We start from the raw sequence: 14,615 nt of genomic DNA, 5'->3' as shown, positions 1-14,615 counted from the left end.
GCACTCTCCCTCTTTCTCCTCCTTTTCTTGCTTCCTCCGATCACCTCACAGATAAACTGCCTGCTCACTAAGCCTTTTTTTTTCTATCTGGGTCTTCTTTCTTAGAAACCCAAGCAATAGCAACCCTGTACTGGGTAAAGAAGGATACCTAGTGTCTAATGAGACTAGTTTCTGAATCGACCCTTTGCAAAAATTTCAGATTAATATGAGGATACAATTAGGTTACAATGTTTGCATTTGTTAGGTAGTTTAGGTAGAGTCCCTATTATAGTTGAGTCCCACACCCAAAAGGTGTGCCATATGCCCTTACAGTGTGTCCATTAAGTGGGAGTGTGCCCGCCCCCCTCCCTCTACCCCTCTCTCCTCCCATTTGCCCCCTCCCCTCCCCCAACTTGAATTGAATTGCGTTTTTCTCTTATGTGGATGTGTATTAGATTGTCCATTGGCTTCAATTAGTATTGAGTACATTGGATATTCCCATTCTTGTGATACTTTACTAAGACAAATGTGTTTCAATTCCATCCGGATTAATACAAAAGATGGAAAGTCCCCACCTTTTTATGGCTGACTATACACATACCGCAATTTGTTAATCCATTCCTGGGTTGATGGGCATTTAGGCTGTTTTCACATCGTGGCCATTTTAAATTGATCTGTAATAAACGATCTAGAGGAAATGTCCTTGTAGGAAAATTATTTTTTTTCTTCTGGGTAGATGCCTAGTAATGGGATTATGGGATCAAATGGAAGGTCTATTTTGAGTTCTTTGAGGATTCTCCATACTTCTTTCCAAAGAGACTGTTTTCGTGTGCAGTCCACCAACAGTGTAAAAGTTTCCCCTTTTTCCACATCCACGCCAGTATCTGCAGCTTTGGGACTTTGTGATGTGGGCGATTTTCACTTGGATTAAGAGATATTATCTCAGGGTGGTTTTGATTTGCATTTCTCTGATGATTAAGAACAATAAGCATTTTTTCACGTTTCTCAGCCATTCCTCTGTCTTCCTCAGAGGAGGTGCTGTTCATGTCTCTTGCCCAGTGATAGATAGATGGGATTGTTGGCTCTCTTTTGGTTGATTAATTTGAGTTCTCTGTAGATTCCAGTTATCAACCCTTTGTCAGATTTGTAACATGCAAATATTGTTTCCCGGTCTGAAAGTTGTCTATTTGCTTTGGTTGTTGTTTCCTTAGCTGTACAGAAGCTTTTCGGATTAATTAAGTCCCTTTTGTTTATTTTTGTTGTTGTTGTGATTGCCAGTGAAATCTTCATCATAACATCTTTCCCCAGATCGACATCCTTAAGAGTTTTTCCCACACTTTCTTCTAGGATTTTTATCATTTCATGTCTTAGATTTGAATCTTTCATCCATCTTGAGTAAATTTTGTAAGTGGTAAAAGGCACGGGTCCAGTTTCAGTCTTTGACATGTGGTTGTCCAGCTCACCCAGCACCATTTATTGAACAGGGATTCTTTTCCTCACTGTATGCTTTTGTTGGGTTTATCAAAGATCAGATGGCAAGTAGAGACTGGTTTCATCTCTTGGTTTTCTATTCTGTTCTATGTGTCTATGTCTCTGTTTTTGTGCCAATACCCTGCTGTTGTGATCACTGTGGACACTTGTAATATAACCTGAAGTTTGGTAGAGTGATGCCTTGACTTTGTTTTTTGTTGTTTTTTTTTTTTGACTTTGTTTTTATTACTAAGAATTACATTGGCTATACAGGGTTGAATGGACCCGTTTTTGGTGAAACAATTATAATTACACTTGCCATTTGTTGATCCCCATTGTGTGCCTGGTGACACATGATCCTTGTGGCAGATGTCAGTCTCACTGCTTTACACATAAGACACTGAGTCTTAGATTAAGAGACTTGCACATTTTGTGACTGCAGATCTATGTTCTTTCTGATCACCTAGGATCCAAACTTTGCCTAATAATTTCTCAATAGGCATCGACCCATGAATGGACTAGCAAATTGTGGTACATGTATACCATGGAATATTATGCAGCCTTAAAGAAAGATGGAGACTTTACCTCTTTCATGTTTACATGGATGGAGCTGGAACATATTCTCAGCAAAGTATCTCGGGAATGGAAGAAAAAGTATCCAATGTACTCAGCCCTACTATGAAGCTAAATTATAGCTTTCACATGAAGACTATAACCCAACTATAGCACAAGACTATGGGGAAAGGGCCAAGGAAGGGGAAGGGAGGGGGGAGGTTTTGGTGGAGGGAGGGTAATGGGTGGGGCCACATCTATGGTGCATCTTAGAATGGGTACAGGCGATTGCACTAATGTACACAGCTATGATTTAACAATAAAAAAAAAAGAAAAAAAATTTCTCAATAGGTTTCCAGCTTTTATCTGTGCACCCACCTGTGTGGGCTGATATCTAGGTGTGGCGGCTGCGACCGAGGCCAAAAAATCAGTGGCTAAAACAAGACAGAGGTTTATTCCTCTCTGCAGAGAGCATCCCTGCTCTTCAGAGTCCGTGAAGGCTCAGACTCCTTCTGAGGGTGCTGGTTATGGTCACCCCCACTCTGTTTTCCCGTAGAAAGGTGAAGAAGGGAAAGAGAACAGGATTCTCCTTCAGGGCAAGGTCTGTGCACATCCCTCTAATCCAGCGGTTCTCAACCTGTGGGTCACGACCCACAGGAACTGTATTAAAGGGTCATGGCATTAGGAAAGTTGAGAACCACTGCTCTAATCAGAATGTCCCCTGTGGCCACTCTGGGATGCCAGGGAGGGCGGGAGATGCAGTCTGTGCTTTGTGCCCAGGTAGACACGGGGATTCTGGGGCCCAGAATAGGTGAGAGCGGGCATGGCGGCAGGCTGGCAGGTGTTCACGGCACTCTTTGTGTAAGTCACCGCATCAAGCATCATGTGGAATATGAGTTGGGCATATTGTAGTCCCTGAATTCGGAAGGGGAAGACAACAAAGATAGAGAAATCTAAGTTCCCTTAGAACCGACCTGCCCTGGAAGGGTGGAGTGTATGTCCCTCCCAGGAAGTGGTGGACGGACCAATCCCGCTGCTCCAACCCTTTAAATGCCATGGCCCACGTGTAGAATTCCTGTTCTGATTTCTCCCCACCTGCCCTCAGGTGGAATAAAGGCCACACTGACCACACACAACTGGGACTCATTTTCCTTTCCTCTTGCCTTGGAATATTCTTTCATCTTTGGGTCGGTAACCTCTCACTAAGACTTCTCTAAACAACAATCACTGTGTGAAGTTAGTGGGTATCACAACCAACTTAGAGTGGGGATGCTCTTCGCCAACACTGACTTAGCAGAATTGATTACTGAATTAATACTTTAACAGTCATCCATAAGGACTATGAAAACTCACAGAACCAGACAAAAGACCAGCATCATTCACCTAAAATTCTAGAGCTCTTTGAGCAGATTAGGTGGGTGGTTTTAAATTAATAGGAATTGACAGCAAATCGAGGCTGTTAACATAACTTGAGCTCTCAGGTCATTTTTCAAGTGGACTTCCTATGGCTTTTTCTTTCCTGATTAGATTGACCTAGAGTGATGACAAGTGAATTCATGATATTTTTAGCTAATTGCTAATATCTAAGAACAGGCAATTCAGGAATGAAAATGGTTTAAGTAAAGAGTAGTTAGAGAAACATGGGAGTGTGGATTAAAAACTTAGGCAAAAAGTTATTCCTATTTAAAGTGGCTTTTATTTTAACATTAAAGCTCTGAAGGATAAAATATTTATAATTTGTATTGGTGACTGTACCTCTCAAACTATGGATTTCCAGATACGGTCATTTTCTGTGGAGAAAGAAGGGCTAACGTCTTCGCTTGTGCTGTTGTAACAAAGTACCATAAGGAAGGTGGATTAAATAGCAGAGTGGAGGCCAGATATCCAGGGTCGAGGTGCCAGTAGCTGCCATGTCTGGGGAGACTCTCATCTGGCTTGTAGGTGGTCTCCGCTTCCCAGAGTGCTCTTCACATGGCCTTTCCTTAGTGCCTGCATGAGGGGTACAGAGGAGGAGCTAACTCCATCTCTCTCTCTCCCCATTCTTATAAGAACATTAATTCCATGATGTCAAATTTACAAGGGAGTCTGTCTAGATCCAGTTGACTGTCACACAAAGATCCAATTATTGAAACAATGGGATTGCCAAGGAGGAAAGGGAGTTTTTTTAATACGACAGGGATCTTGTTGGGAGAATGGGAGTAGCTGCCTCAAATCCTTCTCTGACTAATGGCTATCATGGGCTTTTTATGGAGTGGCCATGTGCTTTGGGGTGGGTTGAGGGGTATGGTGCATCCCGTCATCAATTCCTTTGTCTTAAAAAATATCCATCATTTCAGGCAATGGTGGATCATAAGCACTCTGGGAGGCTGAGGAGGGAGGATCACTTGAGGAGTTCAAGCCCATGATTTCTGGCAAACAACTCAAAAGGTCAAGTAGTTAGTTAAGGTTATAAAACCATGTAGGAGTCATTGAAATTTGTTCATGGACTGGTTATGATGAAGGCTCCACCCTCATTACCTAACTACCTCTCAAAGGCTCTGTCTCCAAAGATGGTCACACTGGGGGTTAAGCTTTCAACAGAATTTTGGGAGACATGTAGAGACTTGAAAAGTGCTCCCAAAGTGCTTGCGAGCCACCATTGCCTGAAATGATGGAGTTTTTTCAAGATAAAGGAGTTGATGATGCCAGAATGCACCCTACTTCTCAACTGGTCCCCAATGCTTCTTAGTTGTGACAGGGAAGAAATATATATATAAATATATACACACACACATACAGTCCTCACCTGATAAGCCTCTGCTCACCAGCCCTGCTGGTGACAGTGGACCATGCCCTAGCCCTCAGGTCTTGGTTCACACCCAGTAAGCCACTGCTCAAGGGTTCTGTTGGGATCAGGGGACCACACCCTTGCTCTCAGGTCATAGTCCATACCTATCAAGCTTCTGCTCCCAGGCCCAGCAGGGTGTGGGGACCAGCCCTGTCTGTCGAACTCAGTCCACACAGGGCAACCACTCTCCCAGTGTGGGTGCCATCAGAGCCAAGGGTTCTGCACCCCATCCTGCCACACACAGCCCGAACTGAGGGTCAACACTGCCACTGGCCGGGCATACTCATAACCAGGGGACTGCTCCTCCTCCTGCTGAGTGTCCCTTTCTTCCCACACTCTCTTTCTTCCTCATTAGTCACAGATTCCATCCTGATGGTTAGTGGTCCACACTATGCCCAGTTCTCTCAGGACAAGAACAAACACTTTGTGCTATGCAGGGGACAGAACTTCAGACTGCCATGTGAGGTGGACTGGGAGTTTGTACTTGTGGGGGAAAATATCTGTTCAATTTTATGCCTGGCAGGGTGGTGTCTAGGTTCATAAGTGGGATCTCCCTGGAGAAAGAGACCTGGAGTTGGATGGCTCTCTCCAGAGAGGTAAAATGAGAGGTCTTTTGTTCCCTGCTCTTTTGCAGATAGCTTGTGGCAGGCCCCCTACTTGGGGCAGGGGTCTCCTGTCCTCTACTCAGTAGGCTTTGTACCTGTAATTTGTTTTCTTGAATGCTCTTTCTTGGAGTTACAGCTTGCCAAACTTCTTTCTTGGCTTAGCTCCCCATCTTTGGTTTCATAGAGTCTGATTCCATCTAGTTTTTCTTCCTCTGCTAGGAGCCTCTGCTGAGGGTTGCTACCAGTCAGCCATCTTCCCAGAATTCTACTTCTGCCCACATTTGGATTCCCTTTATTTCCTTCTCTTGCCTGATTGTATTGACTAGAACTTCCAGCCCTATGTTGAATAGTAGTGGCAATAGAGGACAACCTTGTCTGCCTCCAGTTCTAAGTGGAAAAGCTTTCAATTTCACTCCATTTAGTATAATATTAGCTGTGGGTGGGTTTGTTATAGATGGCTTTAATCAGTTTAAGAAATGTGCCACCTATGCCTATATTCTTAAGTGTTCTAATTAGAAAAGGGTGGTGAATTTTAACATGCTTTTTCTGCATCTATTGAGAGGATCATATGGTCTTCTGTTGATATAGTGGATTATGTTTAGGGCCTTGGTATGTTAAACCAGACTTGTGTCCCTTGGATGAAAGCTACTTGATTGTGATGAATGGTTTTTTTTTTTTATGTGTAGCTGTAATCTATTGGTTAGGATTTTAATAAGATTTTTTGCCTCTATATTCATTAGTGAATTGGTCTGAAGTTTTCCTTTTTAGTTGGGTCTTTTCCTGGTTTTGGTATCAGGGTAATGTTTGTGTCATAGAGTGTGTTGGGAAATATTCCTTCTTCCTCAATTTTTTGGAATAATTTCTGCAGCATGGGTGTAAGCTCTTCTTTAAAGGTTTGGTAGAGTTCTAATGTGAAGCCATGTGGACCAGGGAATTTAAAAAAAAATATATGTTTGTCATTTATTTATTCTGTTATCAGATGGAAAAAACCTGCCTACAACAACAGTACCATCAGACGTTTTTGAACTTGCTGATTTAGCAGAATTTAATCTTTTGAGTTGACTTTTCTTTTGGCCCTTGCAGTCTTGGTCATTCTGTTTTCTCACATTCACTTAAATTGTTGTAACAACCAATTCCTTCATGAATTATTTTTTAAATAAATAGATAAGAACTCATTAGAAACATTCTGGAATGATACTATTGTGTATTAAAATCTTGTATAGGTTCCTCTCTCTTCATATAATTCCTTCTTGGCCTTTTCTGACCTACCTCTGACACTTTTTTTTTTTTTTTTGATTATTGGGGATTCATTGAGGGTACAAGAAACCAGGTTACACTGATTGCATTTGTTAGGCAAAGTCCCTCTTGCAATCCTGTCTTGCTCCCAAAAGGTGTGGCACACACCTGGCACACACCAAGGACCCACTGCCCTCCCTTCTTCCCTCTCTCTACCCTTCCTTTCCCCACCTCTTAATCCTTCTTTCTCTCTCTGCTCTTTACTTCCCCAACCAGGGCATTTTTTAATTGGGAGTTTTTTTTTTTTTATTATTTCTTTGATCTTAGTTCTTGACATTGGTCTGTTCAAGAGATCTATTTCTTCTTGGTTAAGTCTAGGGAGAAGATGCAATTCCAGGTATTGATCCATGTCCTCAAATTTCTGGGCAAAGAGTTTTCTTATAGTACTCAGAGATGATCTCTTGTACCTCTGTGGCATCTGTTGTTATTTCCCCTTTATCATTTCTGATTGAGGTTATTAGAGATTTTACTTTTCTGTTTCTATTTAATCTGGCCAAAGGTTTATCAATTTTATTTATTTTTTTGAAAAACCAACTTTTTGTTTTGTTAATTTTCTGAATGATTCTTTTGCTTTCAATTTCACTAATCTCTGATTTAATTTTGGTTATTTCTTTTCTTTTGTTGGGTTTGGGATTAGATTGTTCTTTTTTTCCAATTCCATAAGATGTCTCATGAGTTTGTTGATGCACTCTTTCTGTTTTTTGAATATAGGCCTCTAATGCAATAAATTTCCCTCTAAGACTGCTTTTGCTATATTCTACAGATTTTGGTAACTTGTACTTCAATGTTGTTATGTTTGAGGAATTTAACGATTTCCTCTTTTATTTCTTCCTGAATCCAACTGTCATTCAGTATAAGGTTGTTTAATTTCTATGTCTTTGTGTGGGGATGAATGTTTTTGTTGGAGTTGAGTTCCACTTTTATTGCCTGTGGTCTGAAAAAAGAATTTCTTTTAATTTTTATTCTTTTAATTTTGCTGAGGTTTGATTTGTACATACTCCAAAATAGGCTACATCCCAGATACAAATCAAACATTAGCGTTATGAGAAAAATGCATATTCTTTAGCTTTGGGATGGTGTGTTCTCTATGTGTTTATTAATCCTATTTGTTCTAGGGTCACATTTAAGTCCTTTGTATCTTTGTTTAGTTTCTATTTAGAGGACCTGTCCAGTTCTGTCAGGGTGGTGTTTAAATCCCCAGCTATTGTGCTGTTATGGACTATCATATTGCTTAGACCCATCAAGGTCTGCTTCATAAATCTGGGAGCATTTAAGTTGGGTATGTCTTCTTATTGTATTGTTCCTTTGACCAGTATAAAGTGTACATGTTTGTCTTTCTTAACTTTAGTTGCTTTAAATCTGCTTGTGTCTAAAAATACCTCTCCTTTCTTCTAATTTCCATTTGCTTGAAATACTATTACCTTAACCCTGAGACTTGTGGTAGAGTTCTATTCCTCTTATTTTGTGAAAGTGCGTTGTGTAGTTTTATCCTTTGTGCCATTGTGGAAGCTAAGTTTTGGCCTTTAGCTTCTGGGTGTTTACTTAGCTAGTGGTTTATTGTGATGGTCAGTGTTGAGAATAGGCCTAAGTATTGCCTGTAGAGCTGGTCTTGTGGTGGTGAATTTCCTCAGTGCTTGTATATCTGCAAAAGATTTGATTTCTCCATCAATTTTGAAGCTTAGGTTAGCAGAATATAGAATTCTGGGCTGAAAACTATTTTGTTTAAGAATGTTGAAGAGGGATGACCATTCTTTTCTGGCTTGAGAGGTTTTAGTTAAAATGTCTGCTATCATCCTAATGACTCTGCCTCTGTAGGTCACTTGGTGCTTACTCCTGACTGCTTGTAGAATTTTTTCTTTCATCTTGACTTTGGACAGGTTCATTAGAATGTGTCTTGAAGAAGCTCTGAGTTGAGAAGAGCAGGGTTTCAATAAACATCTGAATAGAGTGGGTAGGGATCTTTAAAGTAAAATGTGGGAAGTTTTCATTTATGGTAGTCTCCAGTAGGGCTTCCATTCCTTTGGGACAATCTTCTTCCCCTTCAGGGATACCTATTATTCATATATTTGAACACTTCATGGAGTCTCGTAGTTCTCTACGCAACTATTCTGCTTTCTTTCTCTTCTTTTCTGCCTACCTGGGTTAACTAAAAAAGGGTAAACTACCTTCTTTGCCTACCTGGGTTAACTAAAAAATGTTATCCTCTCACTCTGATGTTCTTTCTTCTCCATGGTCTAATCTATTTTTGATGCTTTCTGTGGCATTTTTACATTCCCTAATTGTCTCCTTCATTTCCTTAAGTTGTAGCACATCCTATTTATATTCTACATGACTCTTGTCCAACTTTTGGTTCTGTCTTTCCATTTTTTCCATCCATTTGTTTTATCATCTTTATTATCCATATTTTAAATTCCCTTTCTGGCAAATTAATTAATTCTTTATAGGTGGAGTCTTCTGCAGCAGCTGCCCCATGGTCCCTTGGGGAAGTTGCTCTGTTTTGGTTTATCATGTTGCCCATATTTTTCTGTTGGTTCCTCCTAAAGTGTTCTTTCTTTTTGTTCACATCCTTGTCCTCTTTCCTTCTCACTTCCTCCTTTGCTTCAAATTACTTTGTCTCAGAGCTTAGGTCAAAAGAAGAGAAGGGTAAAGCACAAGCAGGGAGAAACAAGAGAAAAAGAAAGGAGAAAAAAGAATGAAAGAGAAAAATAAGAAAAAGAAAAAAAGGAAAGGGGGATCAAAGAAAAGAATTGAAGAACAAGAGAGAATGAGGACAGGAAGAGAGAATGAGTGATAGAAGGAATGGTATTGATTGGCACAGCGTTAAATGCACACCTGTCATTCAAGGATTTTGAGGGGCTGGGCTGGGTGGGTTCCTTGATATCAGGAGTTCCTTCCCAGCCTGAGCAAAGCCAAACTCATCCTCTGCCAAAAATAGGAAGAGAAAGAAATGAGCAAAAACGAAACACAGGAAGGAAAAAAAATAAATGAAAATGAAAAAGAATTAGAAAAATTCTACAATGTAGACTTGGCAATACTGTTTTCCCAGATCCAAAGGTATAAAGGCTTCCTAGACTATGATCTCTTGTCCTCCTTGAGCTAGACTACTGCTGTGACCTCCCTGCCAGACCCTAGTCATGCCACCCCAGCACTCAGCAAACAAAGAAAAGATGAAAAGGAAAAGGAAAAAAAATAAAAAGAGAACATATAAAGAAAATTATAATAATATCAAATAAAGGAGAGAGAAGGGAAAAGGAAAATGGAAAGAAAGAAGAAAGACAAAGAAAAAAAGAAGTGATATCTTAGCTGTTGCATAAGTGATTTATGTGGGAAAGATGAGGAAAATAGAAGAGTCCCTGTAAAGTAGAAGAAAGAATGAAGATGACTGAAATAAAAAGCGAGAATAAACGAGCCTAAAGTACCATGACCAAAAATACCCGAGTCCTTGCTCTTGATGAAAGTAAAAATGGAAGTTAAGAATAGAACCAACTGGGCAGTGCCTGTGGCTCAGTGAGTAGGGCACCAACCCCATATACTGAGGGTGGTGGGTTCAAACCCAGCCTTGGCCAAACTGCAACAGCAACAACAACAACAACAAAAATAAATAAATAATAAAGTAGGTAAACCTACAGAGGCAAAAAATATATTTATTAAAAAAAAAAAAAGAATAGAACAAACCAAACAAATTAGCAAAAACAGAACAAAACAAAACAAAAAAAAACTCAAATTGCCAAAAACTGCAGCAACCAGGGCAACTGAGAAAAAAAAAAAAAAAGAATAAAAAAGTGGAAAAAAATAAAAATAAAAATAAAAATATATATTAAAAAGTATATAAATATATTTAGTGGAAGGGATCAACTTTAAAAGGAATATATATGTTGCATTATGTTGCCAGGATACCAGGTGGTGCTGTGGTTTTTTTAGGAGAAGGAGAGCACAGCCAGCAACCTCTGTTCATTCTTATTCCTAACTTAGTTGCCCTGGGTGGTGATGGCCTGATTGTTTCCTTGAGCATTCAGACCCTGGTGGTTTGGGATCTTAAAGCTCTGTAAAATCCTTCGGGGGCGGGTCTCACAGTACCCCCTGGCACCAATTCCCGTGGGATGTGGGAATACCTCAGCCTGACCCAGGAGTGGAGTTCTGATCCCAGCAGGTGGAATTAAGACGGCCATGCTTTAGGCCCCTGCAAAGACCTCATGATCTCTGTGCAATGGCAGCTGATACCTTCTCAGTGTGGCTGCTTTGCCAGCCACCAAACCTATGGCAAATCCGCTCAACTGGCATTCAAATCTGGTTGCTGTATACTATTAGAGTCTACCTGCTCTACCAAGCTTTTCAATCCACATGCAGCTTCCCCCCAAACCAAAAACTCCAGAAAGTTTTCCTGGGGGTCATGATTACTCGCCTAATGAGTCAGATTTCCACTGCTCCAGATCACATACTGTGTCCAGCTCCCTACCTCCTCACTGTACTCCTTGAGCTTTGACTCCGAGTAAGTTCCGGCCCCAGGTATGGCTAGGTTCTTTTCCCCAGTCATACTAGGAGAGCTCAGGTGAATGATCTGAGCTCCACCATCCAGCTCTGTGTATTTCTTTCTTTCTTTTTTTTTTTTTTTTAATGGAGTGGTTGTGGTTTATCAGAGTTCCACCAGAAGAAAGGGAAAATAGCCAGTGAGGTTAGGAGAAATAAGTTTTTTTAGGGTTCACTAAACTGTGAAGTACAGCTGAAGTCATCCAGACAAAGTGGCTTTGGATGGCTAAAAGGGATACAAGTGAGACAAAAATGCCCAGTTACTGTGTAGGAGAAGAAAGAAATAATTTTCCTCTATCTTCTGAAGTTCAGTGCCCGTGGTCTGTGTACTAAATTGGTACACAATTAAGAAGAGAAAAGGGCTTATGTCAGGTGCACATGGGAGCCAAGGAAGCGAGTGAGTGGCCTATGCAGGGCTTGTGTTTCTACATTGGTAGGGGAAGGAAAGAGGGCGGAGTCTCCTAACAGAGGAACACACAGGTTTCTTTAGGAAGGACAAATGGGTTTTTAGCATAACAAGTGGGAAATAAGAGATTTGGTGGTAATGTTGTTTGCCTATCGTGTGAGTGGCCTTTCTGTCTTCCAGGCTGCCATGCTCCTCTGGGGAAGAGACAGGTGGTCTATTCTTATCCTCCTTCCTGGGAGCAGATCTGTCCTGAGGAGGAATTGATGGAGCTTTATTTCCCAGAGGTTTCTGCTTTTAATCACATAAGAGAAGTTCTGAGAAGGCCTTTTTTCCCCCCCTGCTTCTGTTGAATCTTGATTGTTTGAAATTTTAAATAATCTTTGTGCCAAAGTGGCATATTTTGGGTAGTGTATTCTGATCTGCTTCAACTGAAGGAACAAGATTCTTTCCCTGTGCTTCCATTTATTGCTTCTGGGTCTTACTTTATTATTTTCAGACTTTTACATATTGTTCGTAGCAAAGTATCTCAGGAATGGAAGAAAAAGTATCCAATGTACTCAGCCCTACTATGAAGCTAAATTATAGCTTTCACGTGAAGACTATAACCCAACTAAATCACAAGACTATGGGGAAAGGGCCAAGGAAGGGGAAGGGAGGGGGGAGGTTTTGGTGAAGGGAGGGTGATGGGTGGGGCCACATCTATGGTGCATCTTAGAATGGGTACAGGCGATTGCACTAATGTACACAGCTATGATTTAACAATAAAAATAAATAAATAAATAAATATTTTTTTTACTCTGTATTCTAGTGGATGCAAATGTGTCTTTATATTCATGTGAGCTACATCTTCTGTTGTGCCTGTTATGTGCAGGCGCCCTTGACTTTGAGTCCCCTGACAAGATTAATATGCAACAGGGTGGGGTGACAAGCCAGATATTCAAAAAGAACTGTTAAAAAAGCAGACAGTTGAATACAGTGCTAATTAACAGGATGTGGGGAGACAGTTTTTTCCAGAAATAGTCACAGGGCTCTGCAAAGCCAGGTCCCCGCATCCTCCTCTGAGGAGCAAAGGAGAAGAGTCTGGAATCCCCCTCCCTCACAGGCCAGTGTCCACAGGAAACTGCTTCACTGGGAAGGGCTGTCGTGTTCCAGATAACTTCACCCTCAGGACATTTTTCCTTTCTTAAAAGGTCTTGTTCTTGTGGCTATGCAGGTGGCTGGCCGGGAGAAGGAACCGGTTTCTCCAGCCCCCAGGCCTTTGAAGGCAGCTTTCCTGGGCAGGAAACCTCCAGCTGGTGGGAGCCAACGGCAAGGCCAGGGTGGGACTGAGTGGGGTCTGGACTCTGGAGGACTTGAGAGAGGCAGCCAGGAGAAGAGGCTGTGGAGACCCAGCAGGGAAGATGGGCTGGCCGGAGGCCCTTGTGCACCCAGCCTGGGCCTGAACTTCCTGTGTCCGGCTGCTGTGTGGGGCTGGCTGATGATTAACAAGGAAGTCTGCCCTCTGACGCGCTCACACCTTCCTGGAATGTGGGGCCCGTGCCTGTGTGCCTGGCAGAGCCTGTGACCTGATAGAGCCATTCTGTGAGGAACCCCCAGTTCCTGCTTGAGGAGGGTCAGGATCCCTGGTGACCCCACAGAACTTGTCCCCATGTTTGTGGAGAGCGGACGACAGCCAAGAGGGCTTTAGGACACAGACACCTTTGCCGAAGAGGAGATTTACCCATCTGAGGTAGGACAGTTTGGCAGTGTGGCCCTCCTGCGCTGGCATCTGCCTGGTGGGTTTCCTGAAGGGCCCCAGAGCCCCGTGTAGACTGGCAGCTGGTCCCTGCAAAAGGGCTGGGCAGTCACACTCATGACTTTTGTTTCGCAACTTCCAGAGAATTAAAAATTAAAAGAGTGGGCTTCCCGGGGAGTTCAGGATTTTGAGATGGTTTCTCATCAGTTAGTCACTTTCACTGTGAGCTGTCCTCTCCAACGGGCTGAAAGCTGACACTTAGCTGGAATTTGGGGAGTCGGGAGTCAAATGCTGGAAAATTATTGTGACGCAGGACTTATGCTGTCCACCGGACAGACTCTTAAATGCCATTTTCCTGTGATAGAAGGACTTACGGAATGTGGAATCCTCTAAAGTTTCTGGAAGTTCTGAGAAGGTAGGCACTGAGTGTAGGGGCACAGAGCTGTGGGGTTAGATCCCACATATTTAATGCCATTTAATGAGATTGAACTTTTTAAGAAGACTGTAGATTTTCAGTTAAAAGTAGGTAACTCCAGTCTTCTGTAATGAAGTGAAGAAGTTTAATCTCAGGTCCTGCCTACACTGCCCCATAGAGATACTAACAAACCATGTCTGGCATATGCCCTCATTTAATTACAGAAATTTATCTGGTTTCAGTTAATCTTGAAATCAGTTTTGTGATAATGTCCCAACTGCACACATCCCTCAAAGGCCGTCTCCTCCTAAACCCATGTCCCGGTAGCCTCACAACTCAGTTACCGGGCTGTCCAGTGTTCTCATGCCACTTGCCCTGGGGGTTCTGTGGGGCTGTCCTCTCACCCAGCGGTGAAATGAGGAAATGTGTGTGAGGATGGAGGCTGGAGTTAAGCAATCTGTTCTCTGTCTGCGTCTGACTCAACCTGCTCATCAGTGACCAGAACTATTTTATAATGAGCCTTAATCTATTGCTGGAGTTTCCATAACCCTGGGTCTACGTTGTGTGTAATTGCTTTTGGTAAAATGTGTCAACTTTTATAACTAGATAGCTTAATTTTTCCTCCTTTCTCTGCCTTGAGTTGCAGGTGGCTGGTGGAACAATGTACTTGCCAAGTTGTGTCAATTGAACCTTGCAAATTGGTAAATGATTTATTTGGCACTTAATAATTCTGGATCTTGGGTCAATGTTGGAAGGGTGGGACTTCATCTGGGTTGTGTGCAGCTGCTGTATAACTTGCTATT

At 41.9% G+C, this 14,615-nt stretch overlaps 1 protein-coding gene across 3 annotated transcripts in view; it reads left to right on the top strand.

The window, feature by feature from the left end:
• The first annotated feature begins 12,869 nt into the window (after positions 1-12,869).
• Positions 12,870-14,615, top strand: part of IGSF5 (immunoglobulin superfamily member 5) — a 43,799-nt gene continuing 42,053 nt past the window's right edge. Inside the window, exons 1-2 of one of the 3 annotated variants that reach the window (XM_053565165.1) lie at positions 13,271-13,391; positions 14,453-14,513. The gene's annotated coding sequence lies outside the window, so the exon portion shown is untranslated. Of the gene's footprint in view, positions 13,392-14,452; positions 14,514-14,615 lie in introns of all 3 variants that reach the window. The other 2 variants (XM_053565166.1, XM_053565164.1) reach the window with 2 other exon arrangements.

Source organism: Nycticebus coucang, chromosome 16 (genome assembly GCF_027406575.1).
Source record: "Nycticebus coucang isolate mNycCou1 chromosome 16, mNycCou1.pri, whole genome shotgun sequence".
NCBI lineage: Eukaryota > Metazoa > Chordata > Mammalia > Primates > Lorisidae > Nycticebus > Nycticebus coucang.
Note: the sequence above shows the minus strand (reverse complement) of the source record. Positions and strands in the feature narration are given on the sequence as shown.